Genomic DNA, 23053 nt, shown 5'->3' on the forward strand with positions numbered 1-23053 from the left:
CTTGGCAGCAACCATCCTCGGTTCAAAAGATGTTCTGGAGAGCTGCTCCCTTTGAGTCATCTTAGAAGGTTTCAAGGTGGTGTACTGGGGCTGAGGTTTTCTTGGAACAGGCATGAGAGGGGCATGAACAGAGTGATTTTTCCTCCGAGTCCTTAATTTGTGATCCTGCCGGCCATTGGACCCCTGTGCTCCTCTGTGCTTGCAGAGATGGGCCTTTGAAGAGGTGATGGACCATGTGATGATCTGGAAGAAGATGGTGCAGGGTATTATTTGTACTCCTCCCCAAGGCCATCACCACTATTTACTATCTTTGCTCTTTTGTAAGTGTGCAGATGAGCTTTTGTCACATAACTGGATGTAATACTGCTACAATCAGTGCAATCATGAAGATCATGAGTGTCATATCTCCTAGTCTGTCATGAAGATCTCCAATGGTATACAGCACCTAGAAAGACAGTAGAGGTCTATGTTCAGGATATTTATCCCAGGTGATGGGATCTAGATATTTAAAGCCTCTACATGTGAACTAGGTATCAATAACATTTCCAGACAACGAATCAGTTGAGTAGATCAATATAGTTAAGGGATCACTTGGGTCTTGTATACACACATGTGGCATGGAGGTTTAAGAGAACCATACCATACAAAAAAATATATTGTATACATACATTAATCATAGGTTTTATAGTTGTGGTAGGAAAGGACTGCATTATGCCCCAAGTAATAGTTTCTCTTGCCTGTCTGAAAGGTAAACCCAAATACTTATAGATATCTGAATCTACATGTTGACAGTTCGAAGCTGAATACCGTGTTTAGTCTGATGTAGTTGCTTAAGCTTCTTTTCAAGTTATTAATACAGTTCATTCTTTATAAAGTTGATTTTCACCTTCCTGCAATACACAGAATGAACTGACCTCTTTAATTTCCCTATACATACAGTGATCCTAAACAACTTAGCTAAGATTCAGATGGCTAAACTTAGCACACACTCATTCCGTGGTTTTATATCTGGTACATATAAAACAAGATAATAAGGGGATTCTGGGCTGGATAACACACATTAGGTCATAGTTTCATTTTTAATCTTTCCTTGAACACAAAGTTTTAATTTTTTTCTTTGATGTTTGATACACAAAATCAGCCAACTTGCTGTTAAAGATTAGTTTATCAGATTATTAAAATGGATAAGCAGATAGTTATTATAATATTATAATTTATAGAGAGTTTTTTGCATTCTTGTTTATCTATAGCACACTACATTCTACAGCTGCAGAAGTGCAGCTATTTCATAGGCTGTCTTCATGATTTTTTTAAAAATATTTCATTAGTTCTTATTCTTTCCTGATCTTATTTTGGAAATTGAAAAATATGATCTTGTCCCTTCACTTCAGGTTCACTCTTCTGGTGAAAACATGCTGTTAATGCAGTGAACTGTAACTTGAAATGTGTTTAAGGAAATTATAAACCAGAAAAGAAGAGGGATCAGCTTACCTGATTTGAGTTTTTTCATTGCTATTTATAACAACTGTGAAAAAGTTCAACTTGCATTCTGAGTGTGGTTGTTTCATTTGGAATTTTGCACTGAGAAAAATAGTCCTTTTCCTTTAAAGAAAATCCTTTTTCTTAAAATCAATACATCACATTCATATTAAATATTATCAATGAAATATTAATAGATTAAATACTTAATATTTAGTTTAATGTACATATGCATTATGCAACTAAAATGTTTCATAAAAAATTTCTAGTTCTAGTTACATTTGTAGTATAGTGATAAGTGTTAAATTGCTACAAAAAAAACCAACAAAAACAAACAAAAAACTTTCCACTCAAACAGGTGGAATAAAACAGTTTCAAATGCCTCATCAAAACTAATGAACCAAAAAAAGTAATTTGCTAGATCGAAACAGAAACTAACCTTTGGAGAAGGAAAAAAGTAAAGTTGTATATACAGTTTTGGCTTTAATCTACCCTGCAGCCTGTTGCCCCCAGAAGCAAAAAGACATAAGGGCAGACTGAATATACACAGCATATGCTGCTACTGGCAAAGTTATGTCTCTGCTAATAAACAGGGTTAAACATCATGATATTCTGGAAAAGATTGTGTATACATGCTTCATTTCTATTTCAACAAAACAAATTCAAACACAATATTGTACTGGAATGACATCATTAAAGCTGAAAACAGTTCACTTCACATACATAAAAACAGAATGGCATCACACACTTGGATTGAATGCCCCATCTTATGCCCTGGGGGAAGATGAACATGATTACATCTGTGAACTTGCATATATACTTACTATACCTCCACGTATGCACCATTAAAAGAGTGGTGATATTTGGATTTAAAATACTGTAATTCAATGTCTTTGAGGTGAGCAAGAAAGTGATTTGTGACAGAGCAGGCTTTATAGGTCAGTGAAAGAATCTTAAATATCACCCAATTAGGAAAGAATTGGTATTCATACTTGTGGGGTGAGAATACAGAATCCTTTGTATCAATCAAAGGAAAGTGTGAAATAGGAGATTCTGGAATACTGATGATTTGAGATATGAGAGCCTAGGACAGGAACAAAACCTTACAGTTAGAAGAGCAAAAATGTCTAGCAACCTGATATTGGGCACAGAACCTCCAACAAGCTTAATGGACAGCTAGAAAACAAAAGAAAAAGAAAAAATAATAAATGAAAGCTGAGGGTATCAGTCATTTTCAGGGCTCAAACAAAGCAAAACAAAAGGGCTGGGAGCAGGGAAAATAACATCTGATCTGTGATAGTTTTTTATTGACCTAATGGTAGTATCAAGGTTTATGTGCTGGGTGTTAAATGAATGTTATCTAGCTGACATGACAGGAATGTACAGGGTTATAAATAGAAACCATGAACTACAGTTTTGCACTAAAAATATGGGATACAGAAAGTAAATTCAACATTCTTTTTTTTCTGGGGAAAGATAAACCCTTCAGATCACATTTACAAGGATGATTCTGAAGAGAGCAGCCATCTGGAAGCAGAAGTCATGCAAATTTATTGGTAGGTATTCCAGGTCATGAAGCATGGGGCCTGCAAATCACTGGGAATGAAAGGATGTACTTAGTGATTTCTTTATCACCATTAACACTTTAATGTTAAGAGTCAGAAGAAGCAACAGCCAGACTTCTGAGAAGGCAAAAAGCAAAGTAACATCTCAGACAATTAGACCCACTGTCAAGCAACCAAAGAGCTATCAACTCAGTTGTCTGACTCCCATAATTATTAAATGTATATGTAATTTTACTGAGGATGCTTCTGCATATGTCCCAGAAATTATGGTAACCATGTGGATTAAAGGCTGTAAGAGATACCCAGACCTTAATAACTGTAGCAAGGCAGTTTTAAACTTATATTAATTACTCAAAGGATTTTCCTAAAGAAGAGAGGATGATGGCCACATTATAGCCAGTAGTAATTGAGCTATGTATCTGTGTTTAGAAAGACCTGGTGAATTGCTTTCTGTTTCAAATCTTCCTTCACTGTTTGCAATTACTGAAAGAAATTGTAACAGGACAGCAAGAGTTAATCTGGAATCCATATATAATTTAATGACAAATTCCAAAATAAAAATATTTTTCAAATGGATAGCTTGTGTCAACATAAATTATTAATTCTATCAGTTTTATTAGTAACGCAGGAATAAAGTAATGATTGGATAATGGTCTTTATTGTGGATGACTTTATATGCCAAATAGTTTATTCTTAGAATGATTTTTTTCCTTGAAGGATGGGTAGCACCATAACTCTTTTCTGCAAGTTAATTAGGTACTACTGAATCCACTTTTATATCACTTTTCACGAGTGATAGAAAGTATAAATAAGGTTGTTAAAAGGTAGTATAAACTATTTTCTTCCAAATTCCAGGACTAGCATAGGAAGGAGAACCATCTGGCTGAACCGCATATTTTAATGGGACAAAAAATCCTCCTATTTCAGTTTATTCACTCTTAATCCGTTGGTTAATTTTTTCAGTAGCAAATTAAATATTAATTACAGTAAATTGAAACCTTTGGTAATTTTTTCCATTAAACTCATTAAGTTTTAGTCAACACATTACACAAGCATATGCAATAAAACAATGTTCTTAATTTTATTATTCTATAAAGAACAATAACAAGGACAAACCTCTCCATTCAGTTATTTGGTTACCTTCTTTTTCTTTTGAACAACTAACATTAAACTGCCTTTTGTAATTATGATAATAAAATTCACAAAAAATATTTTCAAGGTATTTTGAGATAACATGCCAGTGATACCAGCACAATATAACTGTTAGTGCTGAAGTTTTTTCTTCAGTCCTGTAGATTCAATAGATAACACATTTTATTTTATAACCCTAAACTAATTCATCTAATGCTATCCACAAAATATCTGTGCTTCTTTTAGGAGCATTTTCAGTCAGATTCCAGTTGTTTCCAGCTCTATGCTTTTCTTCCCCCTACCTACCACTGATAATGCCTCAATATTATGTAAGAGCTGCGCAAGCCAAAAGAGTGTCAGAGCCAAACAAAAAAGGCCATGTCCTCATCCAGATTCTGTTTTATTTCATACATTACAAAATCTGAGGAGCAAGTTAGATGACTACAGTCAAATCTGCAAGGGAGAAACCTTTCTAGTCTTTATGAATCCAGTTCATTTTTTCTAATGTTACACAAACCTTAAGGTCTTTTCAATGCTTTGTTCATAAAATTATATCATTTACTTGGAAAAGAACCTTTGCATGTCATTTTTTTCTAATATTGTGGTCAAAGAAAGGCCAATATAAAAGTTACATCAGGTTGTTCAATGATTTGTGCCGTCAAATACTGCAGACACAGCCTTGTTAGTGTTGAGTAGAGAAAAATTAGTACTTCCCTTGGTCCACTGGATACATTCCTTTTTACCTAGCTCACTAAACACTTAACCTTTATTTCCAGGAAGAATGCTGACTGATGGTGACCAGGTTTCTTTAGGCCCAGCTCTCCAGTTTGCTGAGATCCTTCTGAATGGCAGCCCTATCCTCCAGAATATCAGCAACACTCCAAACACTCCCCCTGCTTCAATGCAGTGTCAGTCACAAACCTGCCAAGGATGCAGTTCATCCCAATGATGAGCTTATTGATAAGGACATTAAAGAGTTTTGGCCCCATTATTAACTTCTGAGAATAATTCTGGTAAATAGTTACCAGATAGACTAAGATGTTTTCACACTGAGTGTAGTGGGCCATCCATTCAGTCTACATCCCTCCTACATGAAACTGCATCTACAACCTTAAAAAACTCAAAATAAATGACATTTAATATTCTCCCCTCATCCATGGAGCCAGAGACCTGGGAGGTGTCAGAATAGACTTTGCCAGTAAAGACTTCTGTCGGTTTTGGCTGGGATAGAGTTCATAGTATACAGTATGGGGCTGTGTTTTGGATTTGTGCTGAAAACAGTGTTGATAATACAGAGATGTTTCTGTTATTGCTGAGCAGTGCTTACACAGAGCCACAGTGTTTTCTGCATCACACCCCACCCTGCCAGTGAGCAGGCTGGGGGTGCACAAGAAGTGGGGAGGAGACAGCTGGGACAGCTGACCCCAAATGACCAAATGGATATGCCATACCATATGATGTCGTGCTCAGTGTATAAAGCTGGGAGAAGAAGAAGGAAGGGGGAACATTTGGAGTGACAGCATTTGTCTTCCCAAGTATCTGTTACATGTGATGGGGACCTGCTTTCGCAAAGATGGCTGAACACCTGCCTGTTGATGGGAAGTGGTGAATTAATTCCTATTTTTGCTTTCTTCATGTGTACAGTTTCTGCTTTACGTATTAAACTGTCCTTAACTCAACCCATGAGGTTTCTCACTTTCACTCTTCTGATCCCCTCCAGCATCCCACCAGGGCTGGAGGGAGGAGCCAGCAAGTGGCAATGTGTGGTGCTTAGTTGCCAGCTGGGGTTAAACCACGACAAGACTCAAGCAAAATCATTACCTCTTCTGACAAAAGACAGGGGTTTTGTTCCCTTAGGTCACCCACTTCATCCAACATTGGGTTAACAGCTTTGTTTTCTTTTTGCTGTCAGTGTACACAGAAGCCAGTCTTCTTGCCTATCAGGTGCCATATGATTTTCAAATGCTTTCCTAATTCCATCTTTGCATTTCCAGAGACACTTCTTCCAAGTCCCATTCACTTCCTTTATACATTCAAGCTTGGTCCTTTTTTGGATAGAGCACTGCCTGCAATCGCTGCCTGTTTTGTTGTATGTCAGCATCAATGGTTCTTGTGCAGAATGGATGCTGACCTTGAAGACCAAACAGCTCTACTGAGCAACCTTGGCCTTCAAAATAGTCTTGTACAGGATTCTGCCTAACATGTCAGAATGGAATCTGCTCTACTGAAGGTCAGGGTTTATTCTGCTACTTGTTTTCCTCACTTCCCTAAAGCTCTTGGAACTTACCCTCTGTTAAAAACATCCTTAAAAACTGCACTGACCAGTTTTCCTACACTGTTCAGTAGCAGGTTCAGCAGACTGCTCCTTTCTATCATGCCAACACTTACTGCAGAAAATTGTTGTCAGTGCTTTATAGATATATGGACTATTTGCATCCCAACATATTGTCCTTTGAGCAGATGTTAAAGTGGTTAGAGTTCCACATTAGAATCACCATTTGCCATTGGGGAACTTCTTCCAGTTGTTTAAACAAGACTTGTCTGCTTCTTCTTCTGGATTGGGCTGTCTGTGTCTGTATCCCCTCTGATCCCAACTGACAAACTCTCAAGTCAACTCCATTTCATAAAAGAGTTCTTGCATGTGAGCTGCTCCTTTGGGTAGAGTACAACTTGCCTTGTCTTCTATAAAGAGTTTAGGAGTCTATAGCCATTCATCACCTCATTCCAGAAGGACAAGCATTTGTCCCACCATGTTGCTGTAACTCCTATGACATCATAGTTCTGTAACTGAACAGACATGGTTACCACAAGTTCTACTCTTTCTATTTCTCTACTCAGACTTTTTCCTTTCTTCCTTAGCTGTCAGCTCATTCAACACTGATCTCCTTCAATGTCTGTTTGTTGTTCGTCTCCTCACTTGGTTGCTTCCTGCTGAGGGCTATTCTGTCATCTCAGAGTCCTGTTTGCTGTATAGATTGTGCATGTTTATGTACAGATGCTTCAGATGGGCCCTCAATAATGCCACTTTCTCAAGCAGCATGAAAGTGCTCCCCCATTGTCTTCTGGGTGCTTCCCCATTATGTGCAAGCTTTGGTGTCTCTCCTTGTCAAATTAGTTTCTTGAGCCTAGCCCTGGCATATATCTAATTAAAAGGCAGAATCAGAAGACCATGAAGCGCAGCTGTTCTTTCCATCCTTAGCACAGAAGGCAAAAGTACTCATGGTACAAAAATGGAGAATACAAGATTTCTTCAGGATTTGTTTTGTTCACTGAAGCTTTACTGTTAGACTGTAATGATAAAATTCATCAAACTTGTGGTGATATCATCCCCAGATTTTAAAACATATGAATTTCTGGAAATGGTAAGAAAATATACTCAATTCTTATTGACTTGTTATTGTAAGTAATCTACAAGTCTTGACTTGACCTAACTTAAAAATCTACTTCTCTCCTTAGAATTTATAATGTTTTTCCTCCTTTTTTTCTTCCTTGCATCTTTTGGATGCACAGAAGCAACTTCTTCAGAGCTGACAGTTCCAAAGTTTAATTAGGATCATCCAAGGGAGTTTTAATTCCATCCTTGCTTGAAGATAACTAATTGCCATCCATCTCTTTAGGATAGCAGGGTATGAAACATTTTCTTATCAACTATAATAAATAAGCAATCCTTCCTTCTAACTACACAAATTGTCCTTTAAATTTAGATGCCTACAAATTTAATTTGAGTGCAGTAAGCCTAATCTACCTAAACAGTTAATAAATAAGGAAAGTCACATTCATAGGAACAATTATTACAATCCCTGATTCTGAATGTCCAGGGAGATTACATTCTTAAATTATGGTGCTTAGAGTTAGGCATAAAACTAGAACTCAGTATTACACAATTAGATAATGGTAAGTTTGTTTTTAAAACAGCAGAATTTAACAAAAAAAGTAAACAAGACAGCTAAAAGCATCAGTACATCATGAGGAAAATAACCTTATATATAGTTAAAAAGCAAACTCATCATCTTATTGCATGAGAAATAGATTAGAAATATAAATTCTCATATAATAGAAATAATCTGTCTGGACAAGTGTTCTATGCAGAATGAAGACCATTTCTACTGTTGTGGTGTAATGGGGTGTTATAGCGTAAGTAAATTGCATTTTACTCTTCTTTTAAGACATCTTAAGGCTTATTCAATAAGGCTAAATGATACTGCTAAAGTGCTAATATTTACAGAACAGTATAAAGAAATCAGAGTCTCAAAGACAAGTGTAACATTTAAGTTATTTGCAGTAAGTAATTTTGCTACCATTAGCTAGGTATTTCCTCAGTTCAATATTGTTGTATTCATGTTTTATGCCAGTAAGCCCATTCTAAATTGCTAGTATAAATCTAATGTAGTGGTAAGTTTTGAATCAAGGTTAGAATTCATATATTTATGTAGGTTTTCTCATTTCCATGCAAGTGGTCCTGATCTGTTTCAAGTTTATTGGAGTACAAAGAATACAATCTACGCACTGGGTTTCTATCTGATAGATTATATTTTTTATTCATATGCTTTATTGAAAAACATACATATGTATTACACTGCATCCATTATTCATTTTATTTCAACACATAATATTAATTCTTTTAATTATATTTGTTATTTTCCATTAGTCTTCAGTGTAGCAAGTTTTAATAAACCAAAACCAAATAAAACCCCAAAACATAAGTTATGTACTCAGGTGAATTTTTAATGTTTTAATTTTATATTGCTGACATAAAATATTGGTGTAACTTTTTATTTATTTGATGTGAAGAAAAATACAAATTCATTTATTAATTTTTATAAACTTTAAGACTAGCTTATTGACTTATTAACAAATGTCTCCAATAAAGTTATCACAGAATTTCTGAGTCTCTGGGATTCTGTCTGGCTTTGTAAGTTAAGAAAAAACCTCAGAGGAAGAGATATTATAGCACTTGTCTATGCTGTTTGCAAGGAATAAACCACAGTTTTCACAGCATATTCGATCTACATTATTTTCATATATGACATCACAAGCCTTCTTCAGAAAAAAATTTTGCTCATTTACCTTGTAGTGAAAACATTGTCCAGGACTTTTTCTCTGCTAGTCAGCACGTATCAAAAAAGCAAATTGACTGAAAAATTTCTAATAATAAGACTTAAAATTAAGTAATTTTTCTGAGCCTTGGAGCACTTTTAAAATTAAATAATCCACACAATAACATCATTACTTAGTTTATTTCAGTATCTTTTTTGCAGTAAAGCAGAGTCTAACTTTAAATCATGTAAGTAGCCAATAATAAATCCTAGCTTGAAAAAAAAAGTAGACTTTTATTCATATGATTTGTTACAAGGAAATATCTGAACTCTTGACTATTTTCATTATCATTGAGGTAGCCCAAGGAAAAAATATGATTCAAGGTGAAAGTAAAACCAGAGATTTAACTTAAACCTTTTGCTTTACCTTAGTGGTAAAATGCAGCTTCAGCCTTCTTGGAATTTCATGAAGGCCAGAAGAAATACTACAATCCCACAGCAGTCCAGGGGGCAAATATGTCTGACAGCCAAAATGGTTGACTGATCAGGGTCTTTCTGGTTACAGCAGCTGCTTACAACAAGGTTTTCCTTGTCTCACCCCATCTCTATCTAATAGTGCCTCTATTTCTGAAATTCGTCACAAACAGAGCAATAAAAAATGGTATATCCATGTAAGATGTCTGTCTATCAAAAAAGGGAAAGGTTTTTGGTCATGGTGATTATTTTTTTATTATTATTATTTTTTAATTTTTTTTACTGTTTTTTGCTATTTATCACATAGACTTCTGTTTAGCGTTAGGGTATGTGGAAGGAGAGAGGAACTCCCTTGCAGTTATCTGATCAAGGACCTTGTCAAATGGAATGATAAGGGAGAGGAGGAAGTCAGAGAGAGGCACAAACCTGACCATGAAACAGAGATGATATTGGAGGGGAGTGGGGGAAAGCTGGTCAGTTACACTGATTCATGAAGTTGGAGTGTGAGAACATTTAGTTTGGTAAGGTCACCTGACTGAGGACATTTGCCAAAATGAGATGACAGGGGGCTAGGGAAAGGCAGTAAGAAAAACATAGAGACATGGACCTGTCAGACAAGCAACAAGGGTGATAATGAGAAGAAATAAACCTCATCAGTCACACTAGTTGATGGACTCTCAAGGAACTGCAGGAGTCACTTCAGAAAAAACCAACCTGGATTTTGCAACTGGTAAGGCTGCAAACCTAAAAATCCAGAATGTTGGAAGGGGTCTGTGGGACTGTGTCAACAGACAAGGCAGCATGCAGGGGAAGGGGGCTGGTGAGAAACAGAGAAGGGGTTAAGGCAGAAAGAGGTCAGTTGTGTAAAACAGGACTGGTCACCATGCTTGTCTGGCTGAGCCCAGCACATGATCACTGCTGTCTGTCCTGTCATCTCATATCATGTTATTAATTCCTCTTGTAACTCTCTCTCTCTGTGTAATCTCACTCCCTATCCTGTATGTATTCTTGCTGCAAGGATTGACACTGGGGTTGTGGGTGCCCCTGGCCTGTAGCACCAGCTACTGGAGCCAGTGGGGTCTCAGCATCAACTACTGGAGTCAGTGGGGGTCTTTAACCTCCAGCCACTGGAGCAGGAACAGTGTGTGTCACCAAAAGCAGCTGCTGGAGGGACTGGGGTGAGTGAAGGCCTCAGCACTGGCAGCTGGAGTGGGGCTGCAGGTCACAGCCCCTGTGCTTGGTGGTGGCTGGTGGGGGTAAGTGCCTGTATCCTCCCCAGACTGGATGTGCCTGGTTTGTGCATGTGTATCCACTAGCAAATATCAAGCTGGATCACCTGTCAAGTAGGGATCTTCAGGTCTGAGATAGGGTATCCGGTGAGTGGAGCGTCCATACTTGTATTTGGGGGACCCATGAGTGTGGGATGTCTGTGGGATTTGTGTGTGTATGTGTGTATGTGTGTGTGTCAGTGTGTGTGTCACTGGGACACATGCTCAGCTAACAGGAAAGCAGCAGCTGCATCCCTCAGCCTGGACAGAGACCTCAGGTTCCCAGGCACTGAACTGGGCTCCAGCTCCTGGGCTGGAGCTGCTGTAGGACATCCCTTAACACTACATCTCTGACTCATGATTAAAGATAGAGAGCAAGCTCTGCAGGTCATGACTGCAAACATGGGCTGCAGCTTTAAAAAAAAACAGAAACCTCGTGCAGGCTTGTACTGGAGATCTCGTTTCCCTGCAGTACTCTTACTATAAATTTTATGCTTAATAAAACCTTTTTCAAACATATTGTCTAAAGCTAAAACTGTGTATAAGAAGACACATCAAAGTTTTTCAAGGATCTGTAAGTAGCGATTACCCCTAGACTACTTCTTTATATGTAATAATGATCTTTTCCAAAGAAAAGAAATGCTGCCATCATGGCTAAAGTGCTACAGCTGTCTTATTCATTGTAATGAACTACTTTAAATGAAAGGACTAATTTGTATGAATAAAGAAGTGTGTTTCAAGTGGCTCAGTAATTTGTAGGTTTTCATTCTGGAATTAAATATTTCCTTCCTGTTGTACATAATTTGTGTCCCTTGAGAACCCTTGTTTTCTCCTGGTAGATCATGTTCCTGAGAATATGAAATCCCTTGAGATACAGTAATGATACTGTTTTCATTAAATCAATTTGAAGAAATAGCAAAGAGTGATGTGATAGAACAGGAAAGAATCGTAATATATATTGTGTCATACCTGAAGGTAAAGGCTGATATTTCAGCGATGACCATTCTAAACTCAAGAGCCTCTGTGATATTGTTACAACTACTAAATAAATGCTTAATTAATTTTTTATAAGTCAGAAAAAAATATTTTAAATGTAAGCACAAGGGTATAACATGGACATGTGCATTTTGGTCTTCTTCGGTTCCTTTTTTTTAAATTTTATTTTAATTTTCCTAATGCTGTATGTGGCTTTTGATCAAAGGATGAAATCTGTTTTCTTCCAGTATCTTGACAGTATGGTTTCTATACCATGTTAAAAACAAACAAATACATAGGCAAGCCACTTCCCCCCTCAAAGTCCTCACATTCTGCTTAACACAAATGCTTTACTCTTTTTCCCTTTGGGAGAAACTCCATACAAAAATATCCTAATGAAAAAGGCAGTTTGAAGTGGTACTGAGAACGGACGTAATGATTAATGTAGCAAATCCACCTCTCATCCACAGCGATTCAAGAAACAAACAAACAAACAGATGTATGTCTAAAATGCTATGTAAGTGCAAAGCACTAGCTGTAATTTTCAGTGTGGTATGGCAAGAAAGAGAAGTGTGTTATCTTAAAATCTACTTCACTTACCAGATGCTGGTGAATCTCTAAAAACAGAGCCCAAGGCTCACAGCGCACAGACAAAGAGAGCTACACTTGGTGATTATCCAGGCTGTAGAGATCATGTTTGTAAAATGTATAATGTTGCTCCCCTTGCAGAAATACCTGGTTTGCATGTTCTGTAAACCATTGTAACAGTATGGAGATCAGCAATGAACTGATAAACAGTATTGGTGTACAAATTGACTTTTCAATGCTATGAGAAGCCATCACTGGAAAAGGGGGTGGGGGGGTGGACGGCGGGAATAATCCACTGGGAAAAGTGCATTCATTCATTTTCTTTGGCAGCATAAGGAATAGGATCTGGGCTTCCACTTTGTTGCTGACTGTATCTCTGTTCACTTAATCTGTTAAAATTTAAGCATACTTCAACAGTATTATATAATATTCTTATGTCTCTGTAAAGGAGACTAGGAAGTCAAAAAAAGGTGCAATTAGAAGGGGAAAGGAACAATGAGATTAAAATGGAGCATTTCCAATGCCCTTTGGTTTATAAATAATATTGAAATCTGAAAATATTTGATGAAAATATTTTGTTTAGTATTTATTTCTGGTTATTCTTCCAAAAATCTCTCTAATAGAAATCTTTCTTTTTGATGAAAGATCATGATGATAATAATTAAAAAAAAAAAAAAAAAAAGAAACCAGAACAAACATGAGGTTACTACTTGAAGAGAACTGAAGCTGATTTTCTTCCTTATTGTTAATGGACAGATGTTTGACTCCCTAAAAAGGCCAACCTAGTTCTCATTGATTTGTGTGCCTGTTGGTAAGCCTCAGGAAAATGACCAGGGCAGACTGAGCATGGAGAGTGACCTAGCTCTTACATCCTGGCTGGAATCACTCTGATTTAGTGTTAAGATAAGTTGGCAGAGCAAACTGGAGAAATCTAGTACTCTTAGATGTTATATGTAATGTGGATATAAGACTCCAGTCCCTAGATTCCTGAAAACATCAAAGAAATGAAGCAAAAGAAAAAAATAACTGACTTTAATTTTATGTATATAGATATGTAAGCCTAACATAACTGATTGGTAATGGTGGACTCATTCTTCCTCATCCTTTTTTGTTAATTATTTTATTTTTCTTTAATTGCAGTGGAAGGAAATAACTTCAATGTAATATATTTCTTGTATTTCTATGTCTTTACACACACAAAATAAATGGATATGGCTGATTCCATTTTTATAGACCTTATGGGAAATAGTAATTCTGTCAGCAAATCATGTACATTCCATTAAGAGCATCCTAGTGAAGTTTAGTTGCAATTATTTTCAGTGTTATTAGAATAAAATTAACTTTGTTCATGTTTGTAAACTGCCTACAATGATCTGTCATGAAATTATTCTGATGGTACCTTTAGTAACTTGGCTAAACTTGATGATCAGTCAATATCTTTCCAAAGCTGTAATGAGTTTTCTAAGCAATTCTATAGCAATAATATATTTTAATTCCTTTTCAGTACATTTATTAGCCCTTTGTGTTGCCTTTAGCTTCTAAAAGTATTTAGGGACCTATTCATGAAATGTCTAGCTCTAAAGATTAGTGTGAAATGTGCTAAGAGGGAGCACAAATATTGCATAATTAAATTGTTATTCTACTGCTGTATTACATGAGATTTACTTTTCTGTAATTTATAATTTTTTCTGAAGTTGAAAACACTGTGTAAAGAAAGAAACAAGGAAAAGTTTAATAACTATGACTCAAATACTAAAGAATGTCAGCAATAGCAGCATTCAAATATAAGAAATGTAATAAAAAAAGATAATATGATATAGACTTGAAATTAAAAAAGGACATGCTTCCTTTTGTGGATAAAATTTCTAAACTCATTTTTGCCACTATTATTTGAATTTAAGATTGCAGTTGTGATTCTCCTTTACCTCATTTAGATTATAAAATTTGTCAAAGTGCTTTTCTATGTCTCAGAAAATATATATGTGTGTGACAGTTTTTTGAACTCTGGACTGTATTATCTATAGTATCAGAAAAACCAGCTGTGTTTTACTGTCAGAATGTAACTCCAATTACTTTCTCACTTCATTCTTATACTTTCTCACTTCATTCTTATTCTCCATTACATAGTATACATAAGCTTTTATGTTATACATAGAACCTTGTTGCAAAAAGATTAAAACAAAAGTTTTAAAAATAAATTAAGATGGTATGTTTAGTATCTTTTGTACATTGCTATGAAAAAGTTTTTAATTAAAAGATCAGACTAACCATTTTTCTCTTTCCTGAAACACCCCACAATTTATAGGATACAGAGGGTTGAGTTATTATACACTACCACTTTGTTTTATTTACTGTTAAATTTGTATGCCTTTGAATGCACAGACCACGAACACTGAAGGTGGAGTTAGTAATTTACTCTTGAGCTTTGGTATCGTGGTCTGCTATATTAATTAAGAAAAACTCTGACTTTATATCTGACATGATAATGATGATAAGTACAATAATAGGTAAATAATAAGAATTTTAAGAAAGAATGTGTGAGAGAGGGAAATAGATCTATGCTATTTGTTTCCAAGACTAATTTAACTTGAGCCACCACTTGAAACTAGACTGTTTAAAAGTTTCAGAAAATTAAACTTCTTTCTAAGGAAAAATAATCTGAAATAAAGACATGAAACCACACAATAACAGAGTCATAGAATGGTTGAGACTGGAAGGGACCTCTGGAGATCATCTTGCCCAACCCTCCTGTTCAAGTACAGCCACCTAGAGCCAGTTGCCCAGAGCAATGTCCAGACCAATTTTGAGTATCTCAAAGAAGGGAGGCTCCACAGCCTTCCTGGGCTACCTGTGCCGATTGTCAGTCACCCTTAGAGTGAAAAACTGTTCCCTGATATTCAGAGGGAACTTCCTGTGTTTCAGTTTCTGCCCATTGCCTCTGGTCCTTTTACTGGACACCACTGAAAAGAACCTGGCTTCATCATCTTTGCACCCTCCCTTCAGGTATTTATATACATTGGTGAGATCCCCTTGATCCAGGGTAAACAATCTCAGATCTCCCAGGTTTTCCTCATATGCAGCATGCTCCTTACTCTTAAGCATCTTTGTGGCCCTTCACTGGACTCTCTCCATTATGTCCATGTCTCCCTTGTACTGGGGGGCCCAGAACTATACACAATACTCCAGGTGTGGCCTCACCAGTGCTGAGTAGAGGGGAGGAATCACCTCCTTCAGTCTGCTGGCAATACTCTGCTAATGCAGACCAGGATTCCATTAGACTTCTTTGCTGCAAAGGCACATTGCTGGCTAACGTTCAATTTGGGGGTCCACAGGAGCCCCAGGTCCTTTCCTGAAAAGCCAGGTTTTAGAAGATTGGCCCCGAACTTATACTGGTGCCTGGCGTTATTCCTTTCCAGGTGCAGGACTTGTTGAACTGCATGGGCTTTCTTTCAGCCCTTTTCTCCAGACTAAGGTTCCTCTGGATAGCAGCGCCACCCTCTGGTTTATCAGTCATTCCTCCAGGTTTGGTGTCATCTGCAAACTTGATGAGGGTACAGTCTGCCCTATTACACAGATCATTAATGAAGACGTTAAATAGGACTGAACCCAGTATTGGCTTCTGGGATACACTGCTAGCCTCCAACTAGACCTCTGGTCTTATCCATTCAAACAGTTTTTAATCCACTTCGATGTCCAGCCCATACTTCTTCAGCTTCTCTATGAAGATCCTATGGGAGACAGTGTTAAAGGCCTTAGTGAAGTCTAGGTATACAATATTCACTGTTCTCTGTCATCACCTACCTTGTCAGCCATTTTTTTGTAGAAGTTTACCAAGTTTGTCAAGCATGGCTTCTGCTGGGTGAATCCATGCTGACTATTCCTGATGACTTTCTTGTCCCTTATAATAAAACTGATAACAACATAATGAAACACTGATAGCATAGAAATGTTATACAAATGTTTTGTATGGTATTATGACACAATGATCATCCTGTCTGTCTACCTATTCATCAGCACATCTAACATCATATGCTTATATACATTATTACTATAACTATACAGGGTTCTTGACCTCTCTCAATTATACCAACTTGGAATAATTTCAGCAATTGATCATATAATCCATTTCTCAAAAGAATAAGCATATTTTCAATATTTAATGTTATTTTTGCATCTCTTTCACACATACCTACTGTAAGAAAGCCTTTTTATCCTGCCATTAGAGTGTCGGTTACCTGTTTTCAAAATAGCTTTTTTTCTTCAAACCATTTACTGTAACTCAAGACATTACATTACATTATGTACTTGTGTAGAGCTCAGAAGTAGTAACATGTCCCCCGTGTGAACTAAAGATTCCATCCAGCTGATACACCTGTGATTTCAGCAATTCCAAACAATATTTATTCTCTAATACTGCTACTCTACAGAGTAGTGCCGAAATCTTTTTTACTGTGCGAAGTATTTTTTATTAGATCCCCTTCCTCTTGGCAGTTTCTGCAAACTAGCTCTGTTTCCTGAAAATACAGATATCCACAGATAAGATATTCATAAGACATAGAATTGCTTTTGTAATTTGGCATTTGTAAACTTTCCTTCACAATTTTGAGGTTTATCTTTTCTGCAGCTTCTTCCTGTTATTCTGATAATTGCTAACCCAGTGCACTGGGAAATCACTTAGTTTTACCTTTGCTTATTTTACCTTGAATCACTGTCTCATCTGCTTTTGTCTTGCAGCTTGGCAAATTCAATTTGCTTTTTTGGTTTTTATTTCAAAACCTTTAGAAGTCTTGTTTCTTGTTTTAATCTGATCTTTTCTACAGCCTGGTTTTGGCAAAGTGAGCACATGCTCTCCAGAATTTCATGTTTGACTCAATTTCCTCATATTCTGCTAAAAACTATTCTCCTTTACAAATTCTTGACAATTTAGAGTGATGTTTTCCAGAGATTGCATTCTCACTATCATCTACAAATCTCATCAGGACATGTTCATAAATGGCTTGTCCTTCTTCACTTTGCTTTAAGTTTTTAAACAAGTCTGATCCATAAATATAGATATTATTTTTTTTTTTTTTGTAAACTGCCCTTTTGCTCACTGTTCTTTCTAGCATTCTGCTTGCTATTACAGAAAGAACAAAATTTATCCTGGAACTTGCAGTAACATTTCGAGAAGCCTATGTGCGTTATTTTATCGCCTTGTTTCCACTCACTAACCTTTCTTACCTATTCTTGTATTTCTAGGTGTTGTCTTCAGTTTCTTCCTGCCTTCCTAATGACATGTGACATTCATATGATAATTTTTGAGAATCTGAACTGCAAAGACTACCACTGAAATAAAAAGTAGCAGACAATGCCTATATAGTATTTCTGTAAGACAAGTGGCAAATAATGCCTAAGTAGTACTTCCGTGATAAAACACTAGGCCCTAATTCAAGGATAAGCCATGTTAGCATCAACTTAGCAATTAGAATTGTTGCACAGTATAGGAAGTTTCATATTTGAGCTTTTCTCAGTTCTCAGGGGATATTAAGATACTCCAACAAAATGCACTGACTCAATATATATGACAGGATGGTTATTCTTTGGAATGTTTTTCCACCCTTTCCTGTGTCTAGTAAAAAACAACCTCATCTAGTGGACACTATCCACAATACTCTGCCAGTATCATTAGTGTTCTCTGAGAACTTTAACAGAACATCTTTTTCCTCTGCCCTGCCTCATATGAATAACTTAATATACAATTATACCCTGACTACAGAAATCTGATGAATGGCCAGTCATTCACGGCCCAGTACTCAGAGTGATAGTGAATATGGATCTTAGGGGAATCTTACATCTTGGGAAAGTCATGCTTATTGGTTTCTAAATACATATGAATCATAAACTAAAGACATAACTTTCTGGCCAAATATGGAGTATTTCACAGAGATTACAGAAGACATATGTCTGAAAAAGATGCCACTGTCTTAAACCCATTTCAGATTAGAAGGGTGTCAGATCTCCACCAGGGTTGTCAGTTTGGTTTTCTGTTTGCTTTCTTTTTTACTAATTTCTTTTTTGCTAAGAACAAAAGCCTCAGGCCTTTTTCTCAAATCAGATGTGCCATTTTTTATTATTTTTTTTCTCCTTTCATTCCCTATGCTACAACTGAAAGCACAAAACCAACAAAAAGTCACTTATTGAGGGACACATGTCTCGAAGGATTTCAGATTTGAGAGACAGTTTTAAAATTACAAGACTTTGAGCATTTTCTTAACATGAGAAACACATGGGAACCCTGGTAACTGTCAGCATTACAAGCTCTGTGAAATTATTTTAAAGGTGTTAGGTAGAATAGTCAATTAAGAAATTAATTAAAATATGCTTTCATTGCTTTCCTATAATCATAGAATGGTTGGAAGGGACCTTTAAAGATCATCTACTTTCAACTGCTCTGCCATGGGCAAGGACATTCTTCACTTGATCAGGTTGCTCAAAGCCCCATCCACCCTGACTTTGAACATTTCCAGCAATGGGAGAGCCTCAGCTTCTCTGGTCAAGCTGTTCCAATGTCTTAGTACGCTCATCATAAGCAATTTCTTCCTAATATCTAAACCAAACCTACCCTCTTTTAGTTTAAAACCATTACTCCATGTCCTATCACTACAGACCCTAGTAAAAAGTTTTTCTCCATATTTCTTATAGGCCTCCTTTAAGTATTGAAAGGCTGCAATAAGGTTTCTCTAGAGCTGCCTTTTCTCCAGGTTGAACAACACCAACTCTCTCAGCCTTTCTTCATAGGAGACGTGCTCCAGCCCTCTGATCATTTGTAAAGGTCCACTCCTCAAGCCTGTCAAGGTCCCTCTGGATAGCACCCTTCTCTCTAGTAAATCAGCTGCACCACTCAGTTTGGTTTCATCTGTAAACTTGATTAAGGTGCACTCAATCCCACTATGTCCTTAATAAAGATATTGAATAGTAACAGTTCTAGTACAGATCCCTGAAGGACACCACTTTTTACTGATCTCCATTTGGACATTATGCCATTGACTGCAAGTCTTCTGATGTGGCCATCCAGACAATTCCATCAAACCATATCTCTCCAATTTAATGACAAGGAATGTTGTGTGGCACTGTGTCAAAGGCCTTACAGAAGTCAAGATAGATGGAGATGGCATCAGTATTTCTTTCCTTACCCACCAACAAAGTCACTCCATTATAGAAGGCCACTAGATTAGTCAGGCATGATTTGCCTTTGGTGAAGCCATGTTGACTGTCTCTAATCACCTCCTTGTCATCCATGTGCTTTGAAATAGCTTCCAGGAGGATCTCTTCCACGATCTTACTGGGCACTGAGGTGACACTGACTGGTCAATAGCTCTCAGGGTCCTCATTTTTACCCTTTTTAGAAGTGGGTGTGACCTTTTCCCCCTTTTCCAGCCACTGGGGAATATGTCTGACTTCTCAAATATGAAGGAAAGTGGCTTAGCAACTACATCTGCCAGTTCCCTCAGAACCTTGGGATGTATCTCATTGGGTCCCATGAACTAATTTATGTCCATTGGACTTGTGTCTGCTTATCAAGTAAGTACAATATAAATATATTCTTTTTTTAAAGTATCCATTTAACTTCGGCTTGGTTACCAACATCATATAGAAAGCCACATAGTATTAACAAATACAACATTAATGACCGTGTAGAATTCAGTGTAAACCTTACACAGTATAATCGCACAAAAATTTGATTTCTCATTAAAAATACTAAGTAGTGAAATCCAGTTAGTATAACACCACTTAAGAAAGTTTTAAGTGGGGTGAATAATGGAAAAAAATCAATTTTATTATAATATGATAAAATAGCTTGAAGACTTATTTAACAGTTTCTCACAGTTTCAGATCATGAGGTTGTGGTAGTTTAATATTGGCTAACAGCCAAACGCCCACCCAGCTGCTCACTCATTTACCCTCCTCAGTAGGACTGGGGGAGAAAATAAGGTGAGAAAGGTCATGGTCAAGAAAAAGACAGCGAGATTGTTTATCAGTTACTGTCGTGGCAAACCAGACTTGATTTGGGGAAAACAAATTTAATTTCTTGCTAATAAAATAGTTTCAGGTAGTGAGAAACAAAAAGACAAACATTAAAAGAACACCTTTCCTCTCTCTTTTCCCATACCCAACTTTGCTCTTTCATTCACACCTCCTTTTTCCGCCTGAGCAGCAAAAGAAGAAGGGGAGTTATGGTGTAGTACATAGCAGTTTTTCTTTGTTACTCTTTCCTCCTCACACTTTTCCCCTGTTCTGGTGTGGGTTTCCCACAGTCTGCAGTCCTTCAGGGGAAAAAAAAAAACAATCAGCCAGTCTGAGCTCTTGCACAGGCTGCTATTCCTGTCAGGAAAACAGCTCCAGCGTGGGCTCTCTACTACAGAGAAATATCTGCTCCAGCACCACGGAGCAGATATTTCCTCTTCCTCCTTATTTGACCTTCATATTCCCTCTGACACTTCTCACTCTGTTCCTTCTTCCTCTCCCTGTACAGGTTTTTTTACTCTTTCTTAAATACCTGTTCCCTAAGGCGATCCCCCTGCTGTTTCTCACTCTCTACCTTGGCTCCAAATGAAAATATGAAGAATATAAAGAAAATGAAAATATTCTTTAGAAACGCAGATTCTCACATCAATTCTTCCAGGTGACATAATGAGTCACAAAGAAGACTGTTCACTTTCCTTTTGTTTTATATAGGAACATATTTCAAATTATTTTTTTTTTTTTTCATTTCCCCATGGTAAGTATTAGAAAGAGAGTCAGTAAACAGTCAGTAAAATGGGATTTTAATTCACACAATACTGATGTAACTGCAACAGTTCCTGAGAGAGAAAGGAGATAAAGAAGTATACATATTACTCGTCAAAACAAATAGTGTTTAATTTCCTCCTTTGTCACAGTTTGAGAAGCATAGAAAAGAACAGTGTTATTTTACTCTGAATTTTTTATAACCTATCACCTGAAAGTCTTTAAAAATCACAAAAGTATGGTACATTACTGGTGCAGAACAACTCTATTTTCAAAATAAAGTATTCCAGAGAAAAAAGAAAAATTATTTTAAAGCTATGAATGGAAAATGCAGTTTATGTTATGGTTTAGATGAGCATAGTTTTTAAAGACAATAATGCTGTGACTGTATGAACAGCAAGGGACAATGTACAAAAGGGAATGTGATCAGTTAATTACAAGAGATGCTGAGGATCTGAGTACAAGCTTCACTATTGTCATGCAAGTTTTCAAAACAAATAAGGAACTGGAAGCATATAAAACATAGCATAGTTTCTTCTACCTTTTGCATTTGATGGCTTGGTCTGCCACATTTTGCTTACTTGATAGATAATTTAATCTGCTAAATCTTCAAATAGCTATTCCTGTATGTAGCAGGTGAACAACAGTAGCCAGTGATAGTGATGCTAAAACAATGATCAGTTGCTGTGTAGTTGAGAAGTTCACACAGCTGGTACTGAGTGACTGCCCCCTTCAGAGTTAATCAATGGCTGAAAACTCAAGTTCTTATTTAATCCCCCTTGCAAGGTAGTCATGATTATGACTTCAATGTAGCAGGGCTATGGGAACCTGAAGTATGATGTCTGGTGTTAAACTAGCTACAATAGAATATTAGGAGAATTCACTTGCATCTTGTTTTAAGTGGATGAAAAGGAATGGCACTGTAAAGAGGCAGCAGACAAACAGTGGTGTATGCTAGTGAAGCACACATGAAGATATCAGTTTGATGAGAGGACTAAAGGTTTGAAAGTCTTAGGAACAGAGGAGAAAGAGGTAGTATATACTAGAAATAAGATATCAGGTTTAGGAAATAAGTTATATTTTTGTGGAGATTATGTATGGGGCATGGTGTTCCTAGCTTATAATCTTTAGTAACACATGCAGTTGTTTGTGCTTGTACTTATCAGGAGAAGATGTCATCCTGAAATACCATACTTCACAAAAAGCTTGAAGAAACAAAGAACTTGAAACTGGAGTATACTATGCAAGAACACTAACTAACTTGTCAGGCATGTAGATATTTCCTGAATTCTTTGGAAAGTATATATTGCTAATTTGCTTTAAGATTAAAATAACACACAAGGATGAATTCTACAATTGTGTATTTTAGGTTAGGAATAAACCAGATTATTTTAGTACCTGTTACTTTTCCTAAGGGCTTACAATGAAAGGCAAGCATTTGCTGTTACTACTTTGGAGGCCAGAACACTTACCATTACAAAGGAATACGATATATGAAAGGGAATTCCATCAAATATTTGTACTTTTTATGATGGAATCCATCCATTTCTAATCACTACTTTCTTTGTTAGGGTATCTATACCAAATGTTCTGCATATATAAGCATGGTTTTACTTGTGACAAAAGGTCAAGTTATTTCTAAGGTTTCTAAGAAAATTTATGGCTTAGGAAACACTTCCATCTTCCTTCTCCAATGTTCAGTTAACAAATAATCCTCCTCTTCACTCACAGTTGTGCACTATTCAACAGTTTTCAAAGCCAAACTGCTCTT

The sequence above is a fragment of the Falco peregrinus genome, chromosome 4, assembly GCF_023634155.1.
Source record: "Falco peregrinus isolate bFalPer1 chromosome 4, bFalPer1.pri, whole genome shotgun sequence".
Lineage (NCBI taxonomy): Eukaryota > Metazoa > Chordata > Aves > Falconiformes > Falconidae > Falco > Falco peregrinus.